Here is a 9252-nt window from a genome sequence, read left to right as displayed (position 1 = left end):
GACCACTTTGTATGCAGATGCTAAATTAATAGGAATAAAAGAGAAAGGTATGTAATTCATATTTAATTTCAGAAAGTGATGACAAATGGAAACTTTTTAGGTGTGCTCAGCATAGCAGTGACCAATAAGTACACGTTCAGTCTTGTTTCACTGTGAGACATGGATGACCTGCCTAGCCGAGGCTGGAAGAGAAAACGCAGCGCTGATGGAAGGATTTCCACAGGTTTCCCCAAGTCACTTAGGAAGCTGCGTTCAGCAAATCTGCAAGAGTGCAATCCGTGGGTGACACCTTGTGAGCAGTGCTGTTGAAGTTGTTACTACGAAGTTACTCATCCGCCCATCACCTAAGGCGTGCGGGGCAATCCTTGCAGGAGCAGGACCGCCTTTCTCTTAATTGCCCAACCCACCACGAGTCGGGGGGAGAACACCACCGGCAAAAATGAGGGTGTGCATAAAAAAAAAGCAGATCCCAGCCTTGCCCTGTAGCATGAGCGCATGAGGAGGAAGAAAACGCTGCCGTGCCGGCCGGTGGGACCCGGCGGGAGGGAGAGTGCTGGCTCCTCGCTCCGCGCACCGGGCGACCCTCTGCCTCGGTGTCATAGTTTTCTTGATGGAAAACCAAAAGCCTGTCTTTGGGTTGGAGTCATCCTCAGCTTTGCTGACGAGTTGGCTGGTTGCCGAGAGAGCGAGCAGTGGTTTTCTGCCTGTGAGGGAGGTCCCGGCCAGCCAGTGACAGGGCTCAGCACCCTCCCTTCGCAATGCTGACAATTGCCAGTATTGACAAGGACAGAGATATGCTCTGTTGTACCAAATATATTCTTTTCGTGTATTTTTATACTGTTAGTCAGCAAAACTTTGAGAAGCTGATAGTGTGTAATCGTTTAAAGTTGAAGCTGATGGCATGCAGCTAAAGCAGCACATAGCTGTTGGGCTCTGGTGTTCAGCATTTCCCACTGTCGGAAAAAGCTATTTTTACCAGACAGCACATCCATTTTGCTAAAACATATGAGGAAAGGCTGAGCAAGCTAGGACTGTTCAGCCTGGAGAAGAGAAGGCTCAGGGGGATGTCATCCATGTGGGCAGGGTGCAAAGAGGATGGAGCCAGGCTCTTTCCAGTGGTGCCCAGTGACAGGACCAGAGGCAATGGGGACAAACTGAAATGCAGGAGGTTCCTTCTGAACACAAGGAGACACTTTTTTACTGTGAGGGCGACCGAGCACTGGCACAGGTTGCCCAGAGAGCTACTGGAGTCTCCATCCTTGGGAGATATTCAAAAGCTATCTAGACATGGTCCTGGGCAGCCTGCTCGAGCAGGGGGTTGGACCAGATGACCTCCAGAGGTCCCTTCCAACCTCAACCACGCCGTGATTCTGTGATTCTGCAAAAAGGACCCAAGCAACAGTCACTGCTGCTGGTGGTATTCAATGATCCTAATTGGATTTAACTTGTGGGGTTGTAGAGGTTGCCTTGACGTTTTGGTGTTTTTCTGTTAACAATAGAAGAGTAACCAAGAAGCCTGATTTCTTCTTCTTATTGATAATATGTGAAAAAGAAAGAAGATTGTCATGGTTTAACCCCAGCCAGCAACTAAACTCCACGCAGCTGCTCGCTCACCCCTGCTCCGGTAGAATGGGAGAGAGAATTGGAAGGGCACAAGTAGAAAAACTTGTGGGTTGAGATAAAAACAGTTTAATAATGGAAATAAAACAAAGTAGAACAGTAATAATAACAATGATAACAACAATAGCAGAATATACAAAGCAGGCAATGCATAATGCAACTGCTCACCGACCACTGATACCGTGTCGCAAACGGGGGACGAGCCTCCCCCACCCCTAGTTTTTATACTGAGCATGATGTCACATGGTATAGAATACCCCATTGGCCAGCTGGGTCAACCACCCCGGCTATGCTCCCCCCACAGCTTCCCCTGCACTTGGCAGGGCATGGGAGGCCAAAAAGTCCCCAGTGCAAGGATCACCCAGCAACAACCAAAGCATCAATGGGCCATCAACGCTCCTCTCATACCAAACCCAAAACACAACACACCCCCCAAGCTTCTGGGAAGAAAGTTAACTCTGTCCCAGCCAGAACAAGGACAAAGGTAGAGCTTGCTTTGATTTTCAAGGCCCAGTGCAAGAAAAATAAAACCAAAACCAAACCCTCAGCTCTACTTGAAAAGTGAATACCTTTTGGTATGGGATTATAGTGAGAATAAGCAGACACAGTATGAGGGCATATTTAGGTTTTTGTAGATTTTTTTCAGAAGAAAACCTTCATTTCATGGAGTGACTGCTTCTTTTTATGTAGAAGTTGAGCAACTGAGCTTAGCAAATGAAGGCTGAGATTTACTCTGAACTTGGCAGCCACCATTACATTGTAACCTTGTTACTGAAAAAAAAAATCCTTTTATTTGACTCCCTTGGTTTAAAGTTCTACATTATTGTCATTCACATTATGGTCTCACCTGAAGGCATCAGTTAACAGCAAGGCATCCCAGTACAAGGGAACCTGTGGTTATATTGTAAGAGACTGTCTCTATCCAAAGGTATGACAAATTAACTAGACAAGGCCAAGAAAAAGTTTTAGAAAGGGAACATCATTGTAAGCTCTTTCAATCTCAAGTGATAAAAACAATAATAAATCATGAGTCAGGCCCAGAAAAAAAAGTCATAAAGTTTGGTTTAAAGATAATTTTTTTAAAAATTAGAGATTCTTTTTATTGTTTTGTTTTGGTTTGTTTTTTTTTTTTAATGTTAGTCTCTATGGTTCATTCACTTCTAGCTTTTCTCTCAAGCTGTGAGAGTCAGAAAGCTAAAATTAAAAAAACCCAAAAAGCTTCCCTTCACTAGCATGAATCCAAGAACGGGAGAGATTTAAAATGACAGAAAACATGCTGAGATTCAGCCAGTCTGCTAATCCTGTTTTGCACATGTGGAACTAGGCCAGGCCCAGAGAGATTTACCATTTTGCATATCATCTTGGACAGAGTTAGGTGCCCTGATGCCCGGATTACCAAACAAGTCTTCCTGTTCTGAAGAACAGAGATGACCAAATTCTATCGCCAATTCCCCATTTTGAACCGCAATACAAGATTACTTGGCCAGCACCCTCTCCAATCTGTGCTAGCATACATCAAGCTGCATCTGTAACTTCTGCACTTCCCTCCTTCAATAATTGTCTTTTTCAGGGGAGATGTTTTACAGTTGCTTTTGTATTCTGAATGATGACTGCTCATTGCACAGCACCATGCAGTGGAAGAAGATCTCTGTTGCACATTCAGTCTTACTATTGTTATCCAAATGTTGTCACCAGTATCTCCAGACTTCCTTAATTAGCCTTGAGTCGGCCACATCTCCAAATGTGTGTATCCTAAACACTGAATAGAAACAGAGTTAAGTTGCATAACCGATAAGTGCTATTCACATTTTCTTCATCCTCTATCCACACAAACTGGAGCCAAGGGGAATTATATTTCTAAAAGTCTTATGTCATTCTTAGATTTTGAAATATTCAGCCAGGATTCTGAATGGAGGATTTCCCCGGAAGTGTGGGGTGTAGGACTTGGTGGGGCAGTAAGGATGTGAGGACATGCCCAGTTTAACCACTAGAGGTCCGTTTCACACAAGTCCTTTGCAGAGTGTGGAAAAGACTGAGTATTAGTACCAAAATTTTAGGCTCCTGTGTACGATAACAAATATCTAAACTATTTCGCTTTAAATGACTAGTATGAGAACGCCACCCTAAATGATAACATGTATTTTTTGGTTTCTGGCTTTTCTTGTAGTAGCAGGTAGATCTTTGTTTCTTCTTTTTAGCACTCATCTGTTCAGCAGATTACTGAAGAATACTAAACGAGAGACTAGATCAGTGAGCGTCTGCTGGTAGTTTTACTCATTCCTCACTCCTAAATACAGAGGATGAAGTCACTGTGCAAGATAACTCCTGGAAGCCCACTTTAGCATCCTTATCTTTTTCTCAGACATTTTGGAGACACAAGCCAAAGGAGCTTGCTAATGGCCTTTCTTATCGATATTAGACAAATTACAGAGGCAGCGCTGCATACTGGGAAATGAGATACTCTGACCTAAAATGAATTATCAAATGCAGAGTCATGAGGAGAGGAGTCACCGTTCAATAAACTCGTCTGGAATTTTGAAGAACCACTGCCTTCCCGGTTAAAGACATTGTGCACGGCTTTGGGTACACAGCTGCGGAAAGACTCCTAAGGATAGGGATTGGGTGGGTGCAAATTGAAGGGCAAAGTTCTTACTCCTCCAGCCTCTCTGTGTGCCTCTGCTTTCGCTGGAGACATTCCCCAAACTGAATTCTTGCCTATACAAATGTCTAGAGCAATTTCAGACTTTCAATGCCATATCTGCCTCCTGTAACTAAGCCCTGAGAGCCCAGGGTGCACAGCCCATATCTTTAAAACTGGAACCGGCACTGAACGTAGCTGCTCTGCTTAGGCAAAACCAGGGCCGGTGGTGGAGCTGTTGCTGCTCCCCTGTTCATTCAGCCGGGCAGAACAGGCTTTGCTTGGTGGTCTCATATGTCCCAGTTTCCATTCCCAGGGCTGCCAAAAGCTCTCCCTGGGCATATCTTTGGTTCAAACTACACACTATACTGGCATGGGCAGTACTTGACACCCTCTCTGTTCAGCCGGTACAAGCAGGCAGTAAGCAGCACCACTCCCCACCAAACCCCAATATATGTTGGGCTTGAGAGAGTCCTGCTCAGAGACTCCGCTGCCTACTGCTTAGGGGAGGTAGCTGGGACTGGGGTAAAGCTGCATTCTGGTCCCCATATGGAGGACCACTGCATCTTTCACTTAAGGCTTGTTTATTACAAACAACATATGTGATGCTCAGAGCAGGTGTCAGGGGCCAGGCGTAAATCATAGCTTATGCTGTTGGTGTGGATACTGAATTTTTAATCATCAATAATAGCATCTACCAGTGCTACTGTGCTGCCCCTCTATCATATCCAGGGTCATACACAAACTGACTAGAGTCAGAGAGGTTTTAGGTATTCACATTTTCTGAAAACAGTGTCATACCCATGCACCAGATAGTAACTGATCACAACACATGCTTCAGGGAAAGGCTACCTGCAACCCCCCCAGCTGTGTCCCTGCCTGCCCCTTCCCCCTCACCAGATGAAAACCTAATGTATAGAAGCGAAACCTGTGATTTCTGTGACCAAAATCCCATACTCAGTGACTGAGGTATAGGGCTATGTGAGAAAATGACAAGGAATTACAGATAGGAACAGGAGAAGGCTAAAAAGTAAAAACCAACAGAGAAACAATGACAACTTAGGCAATTGGCGTACACATATTTTAATGAAATTAGTTAAAACTATCTCAGTAATTTCAAGATGAACTGACTAAAATTTTTCGCTAGTAAAATGTGATAGCCAGGAATAATAGTCCTACTGCAGTAATTTCATAACCGGTAGCTCCCAACTGGCCTTCTATAGAGCATTAAACTGCATCTAAACGTTAGGTTATATTTCTGCACATTTATCAGCTGTCATCACTTGCTTTTTGCAACCTTATGCATCAAAGAGTGCAACTGGATTTCACTTTATGGGGGTCATTCATGGCTCACTTCTCGCTATGATGTTTGGAGCATTTTATTAACAAGACTTCAAAGAGGAAATATGAACTTCTAGATACCATTACGTAGTAGCTTAATTAATGTACTTCTTTATATCTAAAGAAAATGTCTCTGTTTGTCTCAGGTGGATGGAAAGGAAAGAGAAAATGTGTCCATTTGCTAGCTTTAACCTGATTCTTTTTTTACTGTCACAAAGATGGGATGATACAAGTGTTCTGATTTGATGTTGATTGTGACCAGGGAAAATTGGCATGCGCAGAGGTGTCTCGGCAAACAGCTGAGGTCGGTAAAGATTTTTGCTATTCTTACCTTTCAGTTTGTTTTAAAGAAAAGGGTCAAGATAAAGTAACCCCGTCCCCATCAGATCTCATGTCTAACCTGTTTAGATATAAGCCAGTCTCACAGATTTTTTTTTTAAAGGCAGGAAAATGCACATGGGAAAATTCATTTAAGATCTAGGTTGACCATCTGAGTTTTCATTCTCAGATTGTCTGTTCTGTTACACCTACAACAGAAGACACCAAAGGACTAACGAAGGATCAGATTATTTTGCTCAGCTAGGCACATCTCTGCAATAAAAGTTCCATTAGACAGTGTTATGCTGAGATACAAGAGGCACTTGACATAGGGCAACACATCTGCCTTCTTTGTGAATTACATTTCTTCATGCTGCAGAATTACCCAGTGAAATGAATAATTCTGGCAGCATCTGGGCTAAGGAAAGACTGTGTTCTTCTTTCATGATAACACACAGACAGCTGTTCAGTGATCTTCCTAAGCATTTGATTTCTAGCTTTCATTGGCATCTCTAAGAAAGTTCAGTACACAACAAAATAAAAATCAGATTCTTTAATGTTAGGCTGATCAAGTTATGTTCAGCTGTTCAAAAATTGCCTTTGGCATTGTATGGAGCTGTCAACACTGGGAAAGCCAACGTCGTCATTCAAAGCGGTCTTTAATGTCATCTGGTTGGACTGGAGAGCTAGCAAAACAAGACTGTTTTATTCTGCTGGAGGAGAGGGGCCCCTGTGCAGCACATTAACAGATACGGCAGAAAAAATATGTGAAGGAACTAAGGTAAGTGGGAATGAAAACCAGCTATATCACAAGAGATTCCGAGTTTTGTTTGTAACTGAGCCTCACTTGAGACTATTACTGGCAGCAGCCAGAGGGCTGCAGTGCTGAGTGGATGGAGAGTCAGAACCCAGGATTTTCAATGCTTGGATTTGCCCCTGTTCTTCTGGCTTGAATTATTAGCAAATATAATTTTTAATGTCACTTATGTAATTCTCTAACCTTGAGTGTCTGTCTGAAATCACACTCCTAAGTGAGGTTTCCATGCATTCCTGGACAAAGTTATGTGCTCAAGGATAGTAAATCTGACACTGCAGACTTCCTGGCACACAGACTTCAATTGAACATGCATGCACAATCTGTCCAATTTGGCCTGAAAACATAGGATTTACTGAGCTCGGTGTTCTGCAGCCGTGGTGCATATGGGCTGTGAATGTGTCTAGGATTTCTAGTCATGCAGCAGCCAGTCAGAGCTGCTGTGAATGCACAATAAGGTTTCAGCTGCTGGCTCTACAGACACACAGAAATCCCAGGAGAGGATCCAGGAAAAATCCTGCCCTGATAAAATTGTGGTCTGAAAGAAAGAAAGCATTGCCAAGAAAACCTGGCTTTCAGCAGTTCTTAATTAAAAACAAAAGCAGAAACAAACAAAAAACAAACAAACAAACAAAAAAAGAAAAAATCATCATGTCTCCCAGTGTTTTTCAGGGGCGCTTGAGCTGGGGTGTAGCAGAAGGATCCCTGACATCTTATCAGCTACCTCCCATAAGCTGCTTCGGACTGCCCTTCCCAGCTCCCAGTACGATGTGAATTATGCAGATTTTGGCTTGAGGCGGGGAGAGGGGGAGCTGGCCGTCCCAGACACATATTCTTTGCACACTTGCAGCTCACCACAGTCTAAGTGCAGAATGGGCAATGCAGGTTTATTGATTTTTTGCCTTTTTGTGTGTGTGTGTGTGTGATGCACATTAGGGTGTGTCTCTCAGGAGCATAACTTAGTGTAGTACTCTCATGCTGAAGATAAGCATGAAAAGAAAAACTTTTTCGATCTGTAACTCTATTAGTTACTCTTGGTGGGTAGAGATGGGCAGGAAATATATGTCTTGTTTGAAATATGAAACCCAAATAATGCATGCTATGTTGAAGACATTATGCATGACTATCCTTAATTGAGGCATCACATGGCTAGATAAATGCAGTACAGGAGTCTAAGCAGCTGTGTAAATAAATCATTTGCAAAGAGGAAAAAGTGCTTGAACTTGCTGAATACTTCCTTTTAAGTGTGTCAATGAAAGCAAACCTGCTGGGGAAAATAGCACTGTGTTTTGAGGTGAGAAGGGTGTAAAGGAGCCTTTTCAAACAACCAGTTTCAAGGATGGTCAGTTGGGTCAGTCTTGATCCCAAACACTCAGTTGCATTGGCTGGCTGATGCTTTTAGCTGATGCCAGATTACACAGTGTCGTAGATAGCAATATCCATTTACATTATCAGGTAGGGGCTGCCATCTGCTGAAGCAAAGCAAGGCAGAATATGCAGAGCTGCTCCAGTATGAGTTCCTGGGTGCCTTATTTCTCCCCTTCCTCTATGAGGGCTCTTACTTGTTTTCAAAATTACATCTTTCAACCTCTCACCTGTATAAAAGGAAAGAGTTGACTAAAAATAGCTATCTCTATAAAACCTCTAAAGCAATCCTTTCTTTTCTGAGAACAGGAGAGAAACATTCATCTATTATTAGAAAGATGCTTCTCTATTGTTAGATCAACGTTTCTGGTTTCTTGCTTTATTTTAAGAATCCGATCTGCAGGAGGAAAAATGCACCAGCAGTGTGAATTCAGCAACACTTACAAACAAACTCTTTTGGCTACTTGATGCAGTGTGCCATTGTCTGTACAAAACCTCAAACAACCAAAATTAATGCAAGAGGTGCTTTTAACCTTTTTAGTGCAAAACCTGAAAAGGTGACAGAAACGAGGGCTCTGTGCCCGTCTGCACTACACTCTGTAATAATCAGGTCTATGCAGCCAATTAAGTGTTGTCCATCCTATAGCGCTTCAGTTGTATTTGTGGGAATGCTCGATTTTTTACACAAAAGAGTAAACCACTTAATTCAGATGAATACTGCTTCTATTCCCACAGCATCATTTTCAGCTGAGACTTGTAATATGCAGGTTTACTTTTTTAGAAGAAGAAGATGCTGCAAAAGTCTTACTTCACTGCTTTCTCAGTAACTTAAATGTCCCTGCTGCCTATAGATTGTGGATGTTTGATCTTGGCAGTTGGCATTTCTGTGGTGAAAGTGCCACAGAACAAAGTGTATGAACTGAGGGAGCTGCCTGGTTTACTAGGTTTACTGGTTTACTGGTTTTCAGCAGCATCTGTGTCAGGGTTGGTGGAAGGAAATAATATGAAGACTGGGTGACCTGTTGGTCTGATGAAAACACAAAACCAGCTTGATCTTAGCCAGAGCATTTGTAGAAGAAGCTGGGACTACAGCTCCGCTTCTTAAAACTTCTAGGTTTTGTAGAGAGGTTTTTGGTTTGTTTTTTATTGTGTGAGA

Source organism: Calonectris borealis, chromosome Z (genome assembly GCF_964195595.1).
Source record: "Calonectris borealis chromosome Z, bCalBor7.hap1.2, whole genome shotgun sequence".
Taxonomy (NCBI): Eukaryota; Metazoa; Chordata; class Aves; order Procellariiformes; family Procellariidae; genus Calonectris; species Calonectris borealis.
Note: the sequence above shows the minus strand (reverse complement) of the source record.